We start from the raw sequence: 16845 nt of genomic DNA, 5'->3' as shown, positions 1-16845 counted from the left end.
TTTCGGCCAATTTAGCGGGCGGCCTATTCAGGATGTGCCTAGTTTATGCATGTGTTCCGGATGACACGGTAGATAGAAATATCTTCTCTGTACAGCATAAAGGCAAGATATAGCTGGACCATACCTGTACAAGTGGCCACACGGCTCCTCCAGGTGCCCCCTGGGCTGCACTCTGCAAGTCTAAAGCCACTGATGTAGTATCCTTGATTGCATGTGTCCAATGATTGTGATGGGAAAACGTTTCCTGATGGGTAGAGTACTTTGCCATTTGAGATCTGTAGATTTTCAGAACATCGCGGGTTGGTGGAAGCTGCAGAAGAATAAAGTAAATAGCATTCACCCGGTACGCTCATAAACCCTGCTGAAAGAGAGAAATCTCAAATACTCTGACCAAACATGGTTTATGCGGCCGTTTGCAGGTACGGTTACAACAGAAGTTTTAAGAAATCATCCTCCCTAGTTAGTGGAGAATGTGTGGACTCTGCAATGTGTATATTGAAACCGGAATTATCCTGAAACAGCTCTTTTCGAGGCGGGTTGTGTGTATCACACTGGTAAGGATTAAATTTACACTGCCAGTCTATGGCACACTCCACAAACAGTGCACATCTAATCAGTTTTAAAAATACTATTCGCGTGAGACTCGGGCAGAGGTCGAGTCTCACGCGACATCACCACCGTTCAAAGATCAAGGCGCACATGCAGCTCCTAAAGCAGTGGGAGGTGAGTAGATCTAACCCACCAAAGTGGTCAACGACCGGAAATTCCCATTTGCTGCATCCATGCTTCCCGCAGTTTAGAAATTAGAAAATGTTCCATTCCCCCTTTTGAAGGGGTTGGAGGTTGGAATTTATGACTTACCATTGCTAGCGGAAGGTATGGTATTGCGGCACATGACAATCGTTCCTGTGGAAGGGCATGGATCCACCCTTGGGTAGCATGACACTGCTCCATTCAAATCTGTATATACTGTACTCATGGTACCGAGTTGAGAGTTAATATGAGCAATGTAATTCTGCACGCAGGTTGAACTTGCTTCTGAATCTGGTAAAAGAAGATTTGTCCCAGTACATGACGCTGTCGAGGTCCAAACTGGGTTGCTGATGTAGTAGAGACCTTGCGGATTATTGCAGTTGAAATGATCTGCCCAATGCAATGAAGAACATACAAAATGGCCATGTTCAAACACCTGTTTAACCTATTGGGGGCCTAACGCAACGTACGTGAGGGGTGGTCACACAAATACATGAACACACAACCACATGAGTCACAGAATACCACGCGTCTGGTTTGTTGTATCTAATAGTTTCATGCCAGATGGCAATCTTCAGACAACTGATAACAGTGATGCACAGCTAGTATGGTATTTTAATTTGATGCAGTGGCATAGGAGGGAACCCGTAACGGTGTGAGGTCATGGTGGGGGTTGTGAAAAGTCCTATAGGGAAAACGTGCCAAACTCCCACAGTCAGTGCGTGAGAAAATAAAATTAATTATGCTTTTAGGCTAGAAAAGCAAGCAAGACTGTGTGAAAGAATGATAATGTGGCTTGCATGCAATCACAATCATGCAGGTGCAAGATGCCGCACATTTTGGTAAGCGCTTCAAATACGCTGAAGGAGGCGAGATATTTGCCCTTCAATGTACCAACAAACAGGTGCAAGGTGCAAATTTTCGCCCACTGTGTTGGCTAAAGGTGCTTAGAAAAGGTGAGGAAAATTAAAATGAGATGGAATGTCCATGAAGACGCGACGGCAAGCATAACTAAAAAGGCTGCAAACGGGTGCAATGGGCTTGTAAGTGATGACGGCAAAACGGCCAGGGAGTAGTAAGTTGACATCAGATTTCTATTTTGGATCTAATAAGGTGTGACTTCCCTATTGTCTCAGTATGTGGGTGCATAGCAACCCGCTTATGTCGTATCCAGGTGTTCCTTTTACTTCGCCGCCAGTTGTTACCCCAAACAGCCGGTAGCCAAACCAGTCAGTTTCACTGGCTACATCACCTTGCTGTGAGTAAGACTGCTTGAAATGTGCTTGGATCCATAACAAACATGATCCAAGTGGATCCAGTTTTTTGAATTTTTGATATTGTTGCTATGCTGTGACGTAGCACTTTCAAGCCCTATTGTGTGTCGCGGTCCATGTGGTTGAAAATCACGTGATTCCATACTTGCCAAACAGGAACTTGGCAGCGTGCATAGACTTTGACACGAGCTTGTTGAGGAAGGTGCTGCGATCGCATATGCTAATGTTGTGTTTCTCCGCGACATATACGTTGCAACGTTTGGTGACATTGGTCTACGCTTGGGCCCGTTCCAATCTCGTAGGTCTTGCTCTGGCGTTTTAGGCTCCATACATACAATGTTTTTTTTTGCTTTATAGCCGTTAAGAGTGCGTCAGACGGACAGACTGCAAAATATGCCTTGAGGGTGGCAACCGGGCAAGGTTGTGAAGTGGTGCTGGCGATTATCACTGCATGGCCCTGACGGAATTGGTCCATCTTCGATTACTTGATGTGGAAGCGGATATATGTGCGTTCTTGAGTTACATCCTAGAGCGTGGCATGAGTGGCAGGGTCAAACCCGGCCGGAAGTGCAGAGAATTCAGCGCATCGGAGAAATCCGAAGAAGGCGAGCACCCTTGCCGCCTTGAGCATGCACTTGTCTTGCTGGTGACGCCGTTGGTCCAGCCTGAGTTAGTGCGCGTTTGAATTGTCTTCATCAACTGTTCGAACAAATGTTTAAAAGAGATTAGTTGTAGTGTCCTATTAGAACGGTTTCTATCATTTTAAAGTTTTTCAGTGGAATTGTCATGGCGATGATGACGCTCGATCAGATCGACCATCTCCACGTACCACGTGAGGTGGCTATTCCAAACTCTTGGGAAGTAATCTACCTCTCCCATCCGATGAGGTTGTGGAGTTTCGAGGAGTTTCGTTTTTTCTGAAGACGCCAATAAGGCCACCTCTTCTGAAAAACGAAAGTCAAAGAGTGACAATTCGAACGTGCCCGTGGTTGAGGGAGCTTCTGCAGCAAATCAATGGTGATTGGGAGGCGCGTATGCTGGGTTGCTGCCTTGCTGGGTCAGTCGCCGTCCTCTTGATGCTTCGCATAACACGTGGGAGCAGCAGCACGTTCATTGTTGGATCTCGGAGTTCGGCTTCGAGATGCATGTTGCGTAATGCGGCCACGTAGAGATGAATTGTCTTTGGTCGAACCTATTGCTTGAGGTGTGCTGAGAAGCAGCTGAGCATCATCCATCTCTGCAACGCACATAATTGCGTACGTTTCCTTTTGCCCGTGGTGTAGGTGCGCCTCGTTGTCGGGACGACTGCCATGGCTGCTAGGTCGACGACCTCCCGTATCAGTCAAAGAGCGGGATGCGGATTGCAGTGTCCTGGGTTTGCTGTGCCGATGGCCCCAGCTGCTGGAATGCCTACAGGTCGAAACGAGTCAGAGCATCGAATTCAGACGCCCAGGTAGATATTTGGCTGTACTGGTGAAGCTGTCCGTTGCACAACCGAATAACAATGGAAGTGGCAGTGACATCATGCCTGGTGAATTGTTGCAGATTGACTTCAGGCACTGAATTAGGATACGTTGCTGGGACCGCAGATGGCCCCAAGTACTGCAAGTCATCGCCAGGGCGTAGAGCTCTTTGCATCCCATGCTTTCTCCTTCTTGCTCCTTTGTCCATATGTCCTGAATCTAGCACTGCTCAGTGCCGTAGACTGCGTCCAATCCTAGAGTGCCGCTAGCGTCTGTGTAGAGTCGAAGGTCGGCCGACGATGTACTGCTGTTGTAGAGAAGGAATGACTTCCCGTTCCAATGCTGGGTCTGAAGCTGCCACTAACGGATGTCTTTCCTGGCTTCGCCTGTAAGAGTGATCCGTAAATAAGACTTGGCGCGGCTAAACCTCTTGTTGATAACCCATACGCTTGAAGATGTTCTGCATGGTGCGACGACGCTACGCGCAAAGAAGAGTTTCCCTAGGAAGTGGTCGAGTTGCGTTGCGTTTTCTGGGTGCAGCGTTACATCTCGCAGAGGAGGTCGCGGAAGGCCGCCAGTTTGTCGTCGGGGAAGGGGGGGGGGCTTCCATGCGCACCGCGTCCAGCAGAATTCTGTGGAAGACCAGGGATGTGGACGGGCCCTCGAGCCTCTCCTCGGCTAGTGGGATTGATAGGTATTTGAACGCTTGCAGGATGACGTCCTTTGCATGGATAGCAAGGCTTCGCTGAGGAGGGCTGACAGTCTAGATGGTGAAGGAGATGAGGGATGGAACATTTAGTAGTAATGCACTCAATGGCCCTTCCAACCGGGTCGGAGGAGAAACTGGCTGGAGCATAGGCCGAACGGCAGCACTCGGTCAAGTAACATTTCCCTTGCCACTGAATGCCTAGTAGAGACCAGTCGGATATGTGCACAGGGACGAGCCGGAATGCACCCTGCCCGTAGGCCATGATGGTTTGCACTGCATCGTCTATCCAGATATATGACAAGCTAAACGCGGGCGGGTCGATGCCATCTTTAACACTATTGCCGACGGGAGCCGATAAGGTGGCTAATGCGTAGTTTAGCATTATTTTTGGCGCCACACCCATGTCCGAGCACTGGAAGGATGGAAATCGAGAGGTGGAAAAAGGGCCGCAGGATGTTGCTAGATACTCAGATATTGGGGCTGACTGACGGCGACCAGAGAAGCCTATGCCGAATCTTTATTGTAAGCCCCTGCTCATGCGGGAGAAGAATGCCTTGTCTGGATGATCAGTGAGCAGTCTAGTAAAGCGGACAACATCAATGGGTGTGTGAAGACATGGCATACCGATATTAAGAGCAGGGAAGGCGAGCGGGGGAAACTGTGAGTTACTACTGTCTGTACATGCCTGATTAACGGAAGCAGGGCTAGTGGCATGGTGTCCCGCCATGCTTGGGTCGGGGCCCGTAACAGGTGATATACTTGCCTGACCGTTTGACGGGTGGCCCTGATGTGCTGGGCTGTTTGCTCGCGGAGGAGGCAGTGCAAGCCGTTTGTGGGTGGTGGCCTTGGCATTGCAGGCAGAGGCCACATCCACCTTGGCATCTGGCCCAGTGAAGTGGCCAGCGCGAAGTATGATGTATGCGTTCCAGTTTCCAACTCCAATGTGCGCTGCAGCCGTATATGACTGGTCGGCTGGCGAGTTCAGATGAGTTCTTGGTTGCATATAAGTGTGTTCTTTACTTGCATCAATGAATCACCTAGGAGTTGCGGGCTCTTTGAAGGCCGCTGGAGCGCGTGTGAACCGGTGGTTTGTTTAATGTGTGAACCTACATTACCGCAAGTTCTAATGTGCTAATAGACCTTAGGCTCATACACTGTTCCAGACGCCAGCCTGCCAAACACTAATAATAATAATATAATATTAGTTACAGTTCGCATGTCACTCATGGAAGGATCCATGGGCTTAACGCATCTGTCAACGAAATCCAGGCAGAAAAGCCGACAAAAGGCATCTCATTATTGTTAGAACGTATCGCAGTAAGAACAACTACGCAAGCGCAGCACATTTTTCCACAAGCATCAGCCATTCTTTCTGCCGACCCCATCTCACGTTGGGTACTAAATTCTAGTCATATTTTTAGCCCAGTGTGAGGTACACGGCTGCTCATGTTTGTATCAGAAGATGAGTCTGTAATGTCTACAGTCACGAAAACATTTGAGCTGCATTTAATTAGATGTTATTAATGGCTTAATTAATATTAGGATAAAAGGCATGTTCGGATCTTTGATTTCTAACGTGAAACACAAAAGGCTATGTTGTGTTCTGCACTTCTTTTTAAATACGTATGCTCCATCTGCTAATTTTGATAGCGACGCCGGTATTGCTTCCTCTCCAAAACCAAGTAATTCCATCCTACTTAGTCCCTGTGGAGAAGCTTTTGATCTTCGGATGAAGCTAGTCTTAATTTCTCTAGATTGCCACAAGCCAATTGCCCCGCCGTGGATTCGGGTTCTCGCTCAATATAGCCTGATTGGTCAAATCTTCAAAGTCGCGCTCGTTATAACATTTCCTCACACCATTAGGAGACCTCGAAGAAACTTGGATCATTGATTGGGGAGGAGGAGGACTGTGGCAGACGAATGAGTCAGGTGTCCATATCCTTCAGACTGATGTATACGATGTGGCTGAGGAGAGAGCAGATCTCAGAGCCGAGAAGATTATGTCTGCATAATGTCATTGTCCTTCCTAGTCTCCTATACAACTGTCAGGCATGGGGATTGACGGCGGGAAACCTCCACAAGTAAGACGTACTCCATACAAAGCCACTTCGACATGTCCTGGTTATCAAGCTACAAGACCAAATCAGCGATGAACGCCTGTGCGAACGTTGTGAAACCTGTCCAATATCCACCCTTTTTTTCTTCTTTCTTTTATTTGAATTCGTTTAGAGCACAGGCAATTCTGCCTTCTCACCAGAGGAAAAACCTCCGGTTTCTGCTAAGAACGAATATAATATTATGAGAGAAGGAAATATTAAAAAGGATCATAACATGATAATTCCTAAGCACAAAGTTTGTATATAATTCAAATGGGTGTGTGTATGTGTAAGCATGCAGTGAAGAAAACACCGAGAAAACATGCAGTAATGTGTAGGGATGCCGAGCAAGGTGGTTACAAATTACAATTAATTCTGTTCAGAGCCAGTTTACAGGCAACCGCCGCACTGTGGAGGCGAATATCGCTGGGAAGGGCATTCCAAAGAGTGCTTCCCACAAATGTCAATGACTGACGACCGGAAGGTCCAGGAAGGAAAGGCACTTGCAGTAGCCGCTGCTCCTGTCCTCGAGTAATTCGGCGATCATCCCGGGATGCTTGGCCTGTGTTAGCCATCAACTGAAAGTAGGTGCAGAAAAGAGGACTTGCAAGATCATGTAGGCAACGGAAAACAAAAAACAAAACCTTGTAGTTAAAAATGTGAGTTAGGGATCGAATAGATAAGCGCACGAGGACCCTGATAAAAGGGCAAAGCAGGAGAAAAAGAGAGGACACATCCTGAGAATGTCCCCTGACATGCCCGCCCGCAAAGCCATGAACATCTACTTGACCCAAGACTTCGGAGGTCGTCCACGGCGCCCAAGAAAGGCGTTGACAAGAGAGAGGCCGGAATGACTTTCACCACTGTGCGTGATCTGGACCTGGTGACTGAGTGGGCAAGGGACAAACCGGCATGGAGAGCGTGGCTCTGCAACTAATGATACTTAACTAGAACAACGGAAAGATTCATCAAGAGACAGCAGCGGACCTAACATTAGTGTTGCACAATATTAATGTTCCATCGCGCGCAACTGTGTTATTTAAATATTCGACATGGAGACAACAGTTTTAATAATGCAATAAGGAGGACGAGGCAAAGTGACATTTGGGTTGCTTTATTGAACAATGTTAAGGGATGGAGACGATGCGGAAAACGATCTTAAAGGTAATGATAAATACATGTATTAAATACATGTAAGGAGAAAATGTGATGGAAAAAAAGATGATTCGAACATGTTTTCGTGCAACACTCTTTAGAAATCATTGTCGTACTCAAGAACAAATAAGAACATGCTAACATGATTGCAATTTGCCTGATGATGGTAGTAATACGTGAAACTCAGAGTTGTAACAAAGCGCAACGACCTGCTGCCTGACAGCCAGTTTGGTTTTAGACGTGGCTGTGGCACAGCTGACCTCCTCACAGTACTCCAGAGCGAATGGGTGCAGGTTGTAGCTGAGGGAGGCTGTGTCCCAGTAGTAGCAATTGATATTGCCGGTGCGTTTGACCGCGTCTCTCACGTCGGCCTCCTCAACAAAGCAGAGCGAGTAGGCATCGGCGGACCTCTTCTCTCTTGGCTACGCGACTACCTGAGTAACCGCTGCCTAAAGGTGGTAACTGGAGGCCACGCTTCCAAGAAGTACCCGATCACTGCCGGAGTGCCCCAGGGCAGCGTCCTGGGCCCCACACTCTTCATATTGTTTGCTGCCGATATCGACCAATGCCTCTCGCATGGAGTAAAGCTCAGCTCTTTCGCCGATGACACTACCGTGTACAGTCTGATCAGACCAAACGACAACCTCCAGGAGAAGGCAGCATCCTTACAGACAACCCTCAGCAATCTTGCCCCATGGGGCCAGCAATGGCGGATCCAGTTCGAGCCCACCAAGAGCCAGCGCCTGATTTTGTGCAATGCTCGAAAGCGCCCTGACTTTCCACCAACCACTTTTGCCGGCGAGATTATTCCGGACTCGGACCACCTAAAGCTGCTTGGAGTTACGTTCGACTCTAAGCTTGGGTTCCAGCGCCATATTCATGCTGTCGCTGTCAAGGCCAGCCAGCGCCTGGGATTCTTGCGCCGTGCCGCTTGGCTTCTGGGTCATGAGGGCCGCCTTGCCGTGTATAAGGGGTTCATTCGGCCCATCCTGGAGTACGCTCCCCTAGCCACCATGTGTGCAGCCCAATCCCACCTGGCACGCTATGACAGGGTGCAGGAGAAGGCAATGCGCATCATCGGACCTGGCACGATCCTTCAGAGCCTGCAGCTCAGGAGGGCAGTCTCAGGGCTTGCATATGTGTACAAGTTGCACTACATTAAGGGTCCACCCCAGCTGACAGCCCTCCTCCCGCCACCGTCGGCGCATGCACCTACTCCAAGAACCCGCCGACAACTAGCTTCTCGCCACCCTTTCCAGTTGCAATGGCCACTTGCTCGGACAGCACCGAACTACCTACTGAGATCATTCCCCTACACCCTCATTGCGGCATGGAACGACATTCCTGAGCAAGCCATCCCGGAACCTCCGGCATCGAAGGGAATGCAGGCATTCAAGTCTCGCATTTGTCAGCACCCGATACGCCAAGATTGGCTGTGGGCGACAGCATTCCATGGCTAAATTTGACGATGTTCCATTCTCCAGTCCCACAACGATCACCTTGTTTTCACCCCACTGAACTGTACCTTGCTCCCTAGACCTCTCGAATCACCTCAGTGCAGAATGTGTTTGCATTAATGTTTATTTCTTCTCTTCTTTCCTTTTTACTGCTTTTCGTGGCTCCTTTCTCGCTGATCCAGTGCCTGCACACTACTCTGCGTGGCAGCAGCTCCGATCTAACTTCTCCGTATTGCCCCCTCCCCCCCACTGAAAGCAACGCAGCTGCTGGTCCATTGCCATAGTTTCCTGAACCAACCTGGCACTCACTCACTCACCCTCACTCACCCGCCCCCCCCCCCCCTCTCTTCCTCTCCTCTGTCTCTCTCTATCTCTCTCTCTCTCTCTCTCTCACTCTCTCTCTCTCTCTCTCTCTCTCTCTCTCTCTCTCTCTCTCTCTCTCTCTCTCTCTCTCTCTCTCTCTCTCTCTCTCTCTCTCTCTCTCTGTCTCTCTCTCTCTCTCTCTCTGTCTCTCTGTCTCTCTCTCTGTCTCTCTCTGTCTCTCTGTCTCTCTCTCTCTCTTTCTTTCTCTCTCTCTCTCTCTCTCTCTCTCTCTCTCTCTCTCTCTCTCTCCATCATTGTCTGGCTCTCAGGTTCTCACTCTTCACACACAGTCTTTCTTCTCTCCCTTTCCCCCATGGTGCGTGATGTGCGCCTTGATCCCGAGACCATTGGTCGGGGGAGCACACTTCACCTCACCGGCACAGCTCAATAGCACCTACACGCCCATTGTAGTCCCCTATGTTCTCTTGATGTTGTTGTTGTTTTTCTCTTCCATTCTATATGTAGGCATGTGCACTTTCATAAAAAAAAAAAAAAAAAACCTTCCAATCTCTCTCTTGTAATAATGTATTTTATCACTCCCTTAGTATTGACTCACATAGACTCACATAGATTTTTGCCATACCTAAGCAGTCAAATATTCCTGCATATTTCACTCCTTAGGGCTATATTGACAGCTTATATTTGACTGCTTAGGGGCTGCACAGTTGAACGGTGCCTTGTGCAGCATTGTCACTGCATGAGTAGGTGGTGGTGCAACGGTTGTGCAATCATAAACCGGGATTCGTGAGGTTATCGTTCTGGAATTTGAAAACGGACTGTTTGTCGCGATAAATCTAATATTGACTTCGTACTTGGTTAGTATAGGAAATAAAAACCTCGTAAAAGACCTCGACTTCGCCTTGGTCTTTTACTCGGCCTCGCCTCGGTCTTTTACTCGGCTTTTATTTCCTATATTGACGTCGTACTCAGTCAATATTAGATATACATAAACAAATTTCAAGGAATTTCAAGAAAAAAGATCAATTAACTACTTTCTTTTATACATGTATTGTCCAGAATTTTTACCGTCGTGGATAGTTGCTGCATAACTCGTTCTCATGTTTTTTTTCTTCTTTTTTTTTACAGTCCAGAATATATTTATAATAACTGAAAAACGGTAGACTTCTGTAAAGCTAAAACACTCGACGTTCGACGTTCGACGTTCGACGTTCATTTATGTATCATCAGTTACAGTGTGAAAAACGTGCAAAACCTCTGAAACAATGGATTCACACTTACACACATATGACTGGGCATCTAACGCCAGCCAGCTTGCACTGATCAACAGCAAAGCAAAAACGTAGCTCCCAAGGTGACCCATGGCGTACCACTTCTTCCTGGACTGGAGTACAAGCAGAATGGCAGAACAAGCAAGTCGATTCAAATCAAAATATGCACTGATTAATTTAGTAGCTCGGCTGCTGTACAAAGACAATGCAAAGAAAAAAGGAGGTTCTGCTATACGAGAAACGTAGGAAAAACACGGAGAGAGCAGGTGCCTGGGTTAGAGGCTATTTTGTTTAATAAAAGCCATTTGGGCCAGGCGCTTCGTCGACCAACTGGTCTCAACATCGTCACGCTCTGCACGCACCCGATAAAATTTAAAGGAAGTATGAAGGAAAGAGAAAGAATTATATGTGTTCACATTATGGTTTGTCGAGTTGTCGGTCCACAGGTCTACAGTGAGATGTGTTTCTGCTGAAGAAGCCAAATGAATACAATGCAAGCGGACTTGTTGGGTCGAATTCAAACCAGGCTAAAACTGCCCGATTGAGAACAAGGGCTTAAGAACACTAGTTCCACCTGATTTCTTAACCTGAATGTAGAGCGTAACAGTTCTGTTTTGCGTGAATTCGGCCAAAGTGTGAAAGACTGAATATTCAGGTTGAAAAAAAGCAGTCATGGTACATAATTGACCGTCTTTGCAGGGGTGCTTGCTCTATACATAATACTGGTGTTTGTACACAGGTAGCAAGCTCCTGAACAGTTTAGAGCAAAAGTTATCGTGCAAACATTAAAGTTAATCATTCATTTGGTCTTTCATGCCTGGTACTTACACATTATCCCAAAACTGACAAAATAGTAGGCCTGAAACAAATCTCAATAGAGGCGAACGAATCATTCTGACGAACTCGTCATGCTAGTCACAGTAGTGGAAAATCTGCAGTAACTTTCTTCTTTGAATAGCTACTGTAATCTGTAACAGGGACCTGGGGTCGAGGGTGGCTGGCTGAGCTCTGCGCAATACATGTACAATGTCATTTTGAAGTACAAGTACCCGACTGCGCATGCATCGACGATCGTTCGACACCTTGAAGTAGCGAATCGAATTCTCCCATTAGGGCGAACTTAGTCGATTGTTCTAATACTTGATTCACCCCTAGTCCGCGGCGTGTAACATTTTCCAGACGCTGAAGGTGACCATGCACAGCTCCCATCCACAGAAGAGGCGCGTACTCCATGATTGGTCGTACGAATGCCTTTTATACGGTAGTCCGGCTGGCGGTTGTGAGGATGTACGATATGGGCGGCTCTGTTTAGGACCCCAAGAGGTTGGCGTGCACAGGTGCGTAAGGGATCGCCAAAGGTCAACTTGGCACTCACCTTCATGAACACTAAGAATGGTTATGCTGGTTGTCTAGGGTACCAGTGTACCATCCAATATGAGTAAGCAGGAGTCTGAGGGTGGCTGTTATGGCCTGGGATTTTGTCGATTGAAAAACCTCTTCCATTTACGGCCCCACTCGTGAAGTCGGCCAACGGACACCTCCAGTGACTGTGAAGCGACTTCAAGGGTCTGCTGGGACATGACTAAGCTGTACAAAGCTATGTCATCAGCATAGGTCTCGAAGCTGGCTCCGTCAGCGAGAACATCTGGCGTTACAGTACGACAGCAAAACCGTTGGGCCAAGAATGCTGCCCTGGGGATTCCAGCGCAGATTATATACGTAGACGACGTCCGCCCTCCAACGAGGCACTGTAGAGAATGGGGGTCCAGATACGAGACCAACCACCTCTAAAGCGGACCATCGATGCCTAGACTAAACACCTTGTAGAGGATGCCATGTGAGACACGTTCAAACTCTCCTGCGATGTCCATAGCAAGGATAAGAGCCGAACCTCCACAGCTCACGGGGGTTGGCGATGCATTTTGAAGACCTTGCAAAGCGTCCGATATTCGGAGGCCATTACGAAATCCAAAATGGTGCGGCGTGAGCAGGTGATAGTTGGGATATACTGTCTTTGTATGGCGATGTGCAACCACTTATGGCATCCAGTGAACCTGCAGTGATCTTATTGAGTCTGTATAATCATTACTACTCACACTTGAGAGGGACGAAAAGCGTTTCTTCTGTAACTCATTACTATAATTATTCATTACGAAGTAATGATTGCGACTTCGGCGATGATTTTTGAGAAAGTGTTTGCTCCCCACACTGGAGCTTGCGCTATTCCGCCGACTTTACTTGACACTTGACTGACTCACGACTGCCATCCAGAGCACACGAGAAGTCCATCAAACCTTCAACTCAGAAAACCTGCAAGAAAGCACCACTCCTTGCTCAATACACAGTGTTTCGGGAAATTCACCCTCATCAGTTTAGCTTGAGTAGGCTGAGGAAGATTGTGCCTGAAGAGCACCACTTATATAGTGCTCTCGAGGCACAAACATCATCAGGGATACAAACATACAGAGACGCTCCGTTTCCAGCGCGACAAACACCTCGTGAACACCAGATAGCAGCGTGAGTCAGTGTCGCTCCTGGACGGTGAGAACAGACGTTGAGGATCCCCAGTCATTCGCAACGCTGTCACCTCCAAACCAACTAGTCGCAAGCCCGCGCTGGGCACAACAGTACGAAGTAGTGGTTGCGACTTCGGCGATGATTTGTAAGAAAGGGTTTGCTCCCCACACTGGAGCTCGCGCTATTCCGCCGACTTTACTTGACACTTGACTGACTCAAGACTGCCATCCAGAGCACACGAGAAGTGCATCGAACCTTCGACTCGGTTAACCTGCAAGAAAGCACCACTCCCTGCTATCTGGTGTTCACGAGGTGTTTGTCGCGCTGGAAACGGAGCGTCTCTGTAAGTTTGTATCCCTGGTGATGTTTGTGCCTGGAGAGCACTATATAAGTGGTGCTCTTCAGGCACAATCTTCCTCAGCCTACTCAAGCACAACTGATGAAGGGTGAATTCCCCGAAACCCTGTGTATTGAGCAGGAAGTGGTGCTTTCTTGCAGGTTTGCTGAGTCGAAGGTTCGATGGACTTCTCGTGTGCTCTGGATGGCAGTCGTGAGTCAGTTAAGTGTCAAGTAAAGTCGGCGGAATAGCGGGAGCTCCAGTGTGGGGAGCAAACCCTCTCTTATAATCATTCATCTTATGGAATTGATGAGTAAGAAAATGGACCAAGGAATTACAAATTACGCCCTAGTGTCCACTAACACCACTAGTTACTAAACAATCAGCTCATGCGATAACAATTCCACTACACTGACCGACGGTACTGACGTTCTACAACTAACTAGATAACACCTTTAGCACATCTGGTATGCGCACTCCTAACGCCTTCCCACTTTAGAAATAACATAAGGTCATCTACATGCATGAACATCCGCCTTCACAGCTGAGATTTTAAGCTCGTTGTTATCTTGGTTGCGCTCACCTTTACTTCCCCTCCTTATGTTATTCCTATAACTTAGAACCTTACAAGGCTGTTGTGTTACGGGGAGCTGCCGAACTGGTGTGCACTTGTGCCGGGCCATGACACAGCAACCACGAAATAGGCGGCCGAAAACGTGGCGCATATTCGTCTTCGGGGCAGGCTCCTTAAACCCCGCTGCTTCCAACACGATAATCACGTCACTCTCCGCGATCGTCGGCCGATGCGAACCAATTGCCGACACCGACCACAGTCAGATCAGCCTGGACAGCGTTCTTCCACCGATGGTGGAGGGCCGGAAAACGGACGGGTTCGTGGGGTATGAGCGAAGAGCAACTGCGTGGGTAACTGATTGTCATCAAGCTGAGTTGGGTGTGTAACCCACTCCAAGCGTTTTCGCTGTACCATGCACGAAAGTGGAGTAAGGTCATCCCACTATGCACGTAGTTACTCCGATGTGATGTGTTGCTTCCACTGGCGACCACGCGAAATGCCAAAGATGGACCGTAGGTTGGCGTGATGGAACCTGTCTAGCTTGTCCTAATCCGACTTCAATGGGGTCCAGCATTCCGAGCCACAAAACCGTGGTGAGAACACATACCACGTACAAATGCCGTCGCGTAGGCGGGTTCAGGCTCTGGTCATGCAAAATCCGCCGAAGACAGTCAAAGGCCCTGGTACCCTTCGCAAGGCAGCTTTGGACATCAACATGATTGAGGAAGGAGGTAACAACTTCGACCTCTTCATTGCCAACTGCCAGATCGGAACAATCCGTGACTACGAGTCTGAAGCCCACACGAGTTTTTGCGAGTAGGACGGCGTCATCGGAAAATTGAAAATCATCAACATAACCAGTCTGAGACTTTCGACGTCGCCCAGATGCATGGGGAAACAACTGCCCATCAATCAAAAAGCTGAAATCTACTCCAGACTCAATGCCGCGCTCCCTGACTTCAGACCCCCGCTCCATCACCAATCCGAAATATAGGTTCAACAGCATAGGAGAGATGACACGCCCCTGCCGGAAACCATTTTGTGCAGAGATCGGATCGGTACAACTACCAGCAACACGAACAGACGCCGACATGTCCATGTGGAGCGACTGCACTAGAGCCACATCCTGAGCGGTATACCGAGCCGAAGAAATGTCTGCCACAGAGCCTCACGAGGCACAGACCGACAGACGCACACACACGCTTCACCCGCTAACAAACAGCTGCAGGGACAGCCACAGCAATAAACGTTTGGAGTGAGGCAGATCGATCTACACTAACATTAGAAATAAATGTCGTTAGTTATAACTATGCTTCACCACATGATGAGGATAGGGATATTGGGATTGCATCATCTCTTCGTGTTGGAATAATGTATCAACCAGCCCCTCCCCCTCCTCCCCTCCCCCCCCCCCTCGCCGTCATTGTACTTGTTGTTCATCAAGCACAGTCATGGCTCATGATATGACTGGTTGAGAGTCGTAGGAAATCATCAAGCTATCAATAGGGAAAGTATTCGTTTCAGGGGATCCAACCAAACATATTGTTCGGGCAGTTACAACAATCACTACACGGTAGCTGAAAACATTAAATAAACCAGTGCTTTCAAATGCACACCACGGTTCCCAACCTCCATTCTAGATTATTACAATAGTTTTTGTTGTGCGATGAAATACCGTATACTTGCAATGAATGGATTTTATGGCCAGGTCGGGAAGCAACCAAAGAACACACAATGTGTGGAACGAATTTTGCCTGCCTGTTCCTTACCGCTGAAGTGGAAGATGCCCCGAATCCTCCGACACGGACGTGCTCCTCTTGGTGCAAACACTTATCACTGCCTTTATGTATCAGCAATCTTAGCAAACGTGCTACTGTGTTTTTCTAGTCCTTGCACGCGTCCTTTATTTTCAATGCATTTATATGAGACTTGTCCTTTTAGAGGCCTTTCCTGTTTGATGTCATGTATACTTTGCCGCGTTCTTGTTTATTTGTTGAATGATTTTTATCCTTACTTCCAATAAAGCATGTGAAGCGCATGTACCTTCACTAGAGACTCTCATTTTGTGTTTTTCGAGGTATGCGCGCAGTGTGCCTTTATCGGATCTGTGATTTATGTGAATAAAACCGGTACTCAAAGATATCCCCTTCCTGCCTGTGTTTACCAATCTTACTCAGAATGCGTATATTCAGATTCACTGGCACTGTGATGCATTACCGGCCGCTTACAGCACTCCGTGGCAGCAAATCTCCAGACCAGAGTACCTTCACCAGAGTGACAGACCGCGTGCCATCTGTCCATTATCAATGCAGACTGACAGGTCAAGGTGCCAAGGAGGCCGCGATACCTGTGTCTAGTTTGTCGCATTCGGGCGGATATCGAACGATCTCGTGTCTGGTTCACGGTTGCACTGCAGTGAACATTCCGCACAGACAGAATAGTGCAGTGGCTATTGTACCTTAGATGCACGTTGCAAAAGCCATAAGAACAGCTACAGTATAAAAGGGAAGTTTATTGATTTTTCAAGAAGGGTTCAGATGGAAAATAATTTGACATCGGTTCGAATTGCATATACCCCCTTGCCTAAAATAGGCCAAACTCGCAACACCGCCAATTGTATGATATACGTTGCCATAGCGCCCAGCGCTGTGATGATGTGCGATCTGCTTAGGTCCACCAGAGACAAGGTCGATCACTGCCGAATCTGGTCATTTTCAATAGTTCCATTGTATTTACGATGTGAAAGAAGTGCTGTGTCCAATGCTGTTAGTGCCGTGAATTATAAATTTAGTTTATCTCTCCGCTGTGTACTGGGACATGACAACGACAGGAGAAAGCTGGGGTGCGGAGATATCAGCAGACAATCGAAACTAGTGCCGAATCAAGTTCAAACATCTTAGTTGAGGCAAATCAGTCGT

At 47.9% G+C, this 16845-nt stretch overlaps 1 long non-coding RNA gene across 1 annotated transcript; it reads right to left on the bottom strand.

The window, feature by feature from the left end:
- Positions 1-870: 870 nt before the first annotated feature.
- Positions 871-15835, bottom strand: LOC135818931 (uncharacterized). Its single transcript, XR_010553825.1, has 3 exons — positions 15697-15835; positions 10510-10612; positions 871-1143 (listed from the first exon to the last, which is right to left on the bottom strand). It is a non-coding gene; the product is annotated as an uncharacterized LOC135818931 (long non-coding RNA).
- Positions 15836-16845: the final 1010 nt, after the last annotated feature.

The sequence above is a fragment of the Sycon ciliatum genome, chromosome 6 (genome assembly GCF_964019385.1).
Source record: "Sycon ciliatum chromosome 6, ocSycCili1.1, whole genome shotgun sequence".
NCBI classification, from domain to species: Eukaryota; Metazoa; Porifera; class Calcarea; order Leucosolenida; family Sycettidae; genus Sycon; species Sycon ciliatum.
This window is presented reverse-complemented; position numbering and strand designations above follow the sequence as displayed.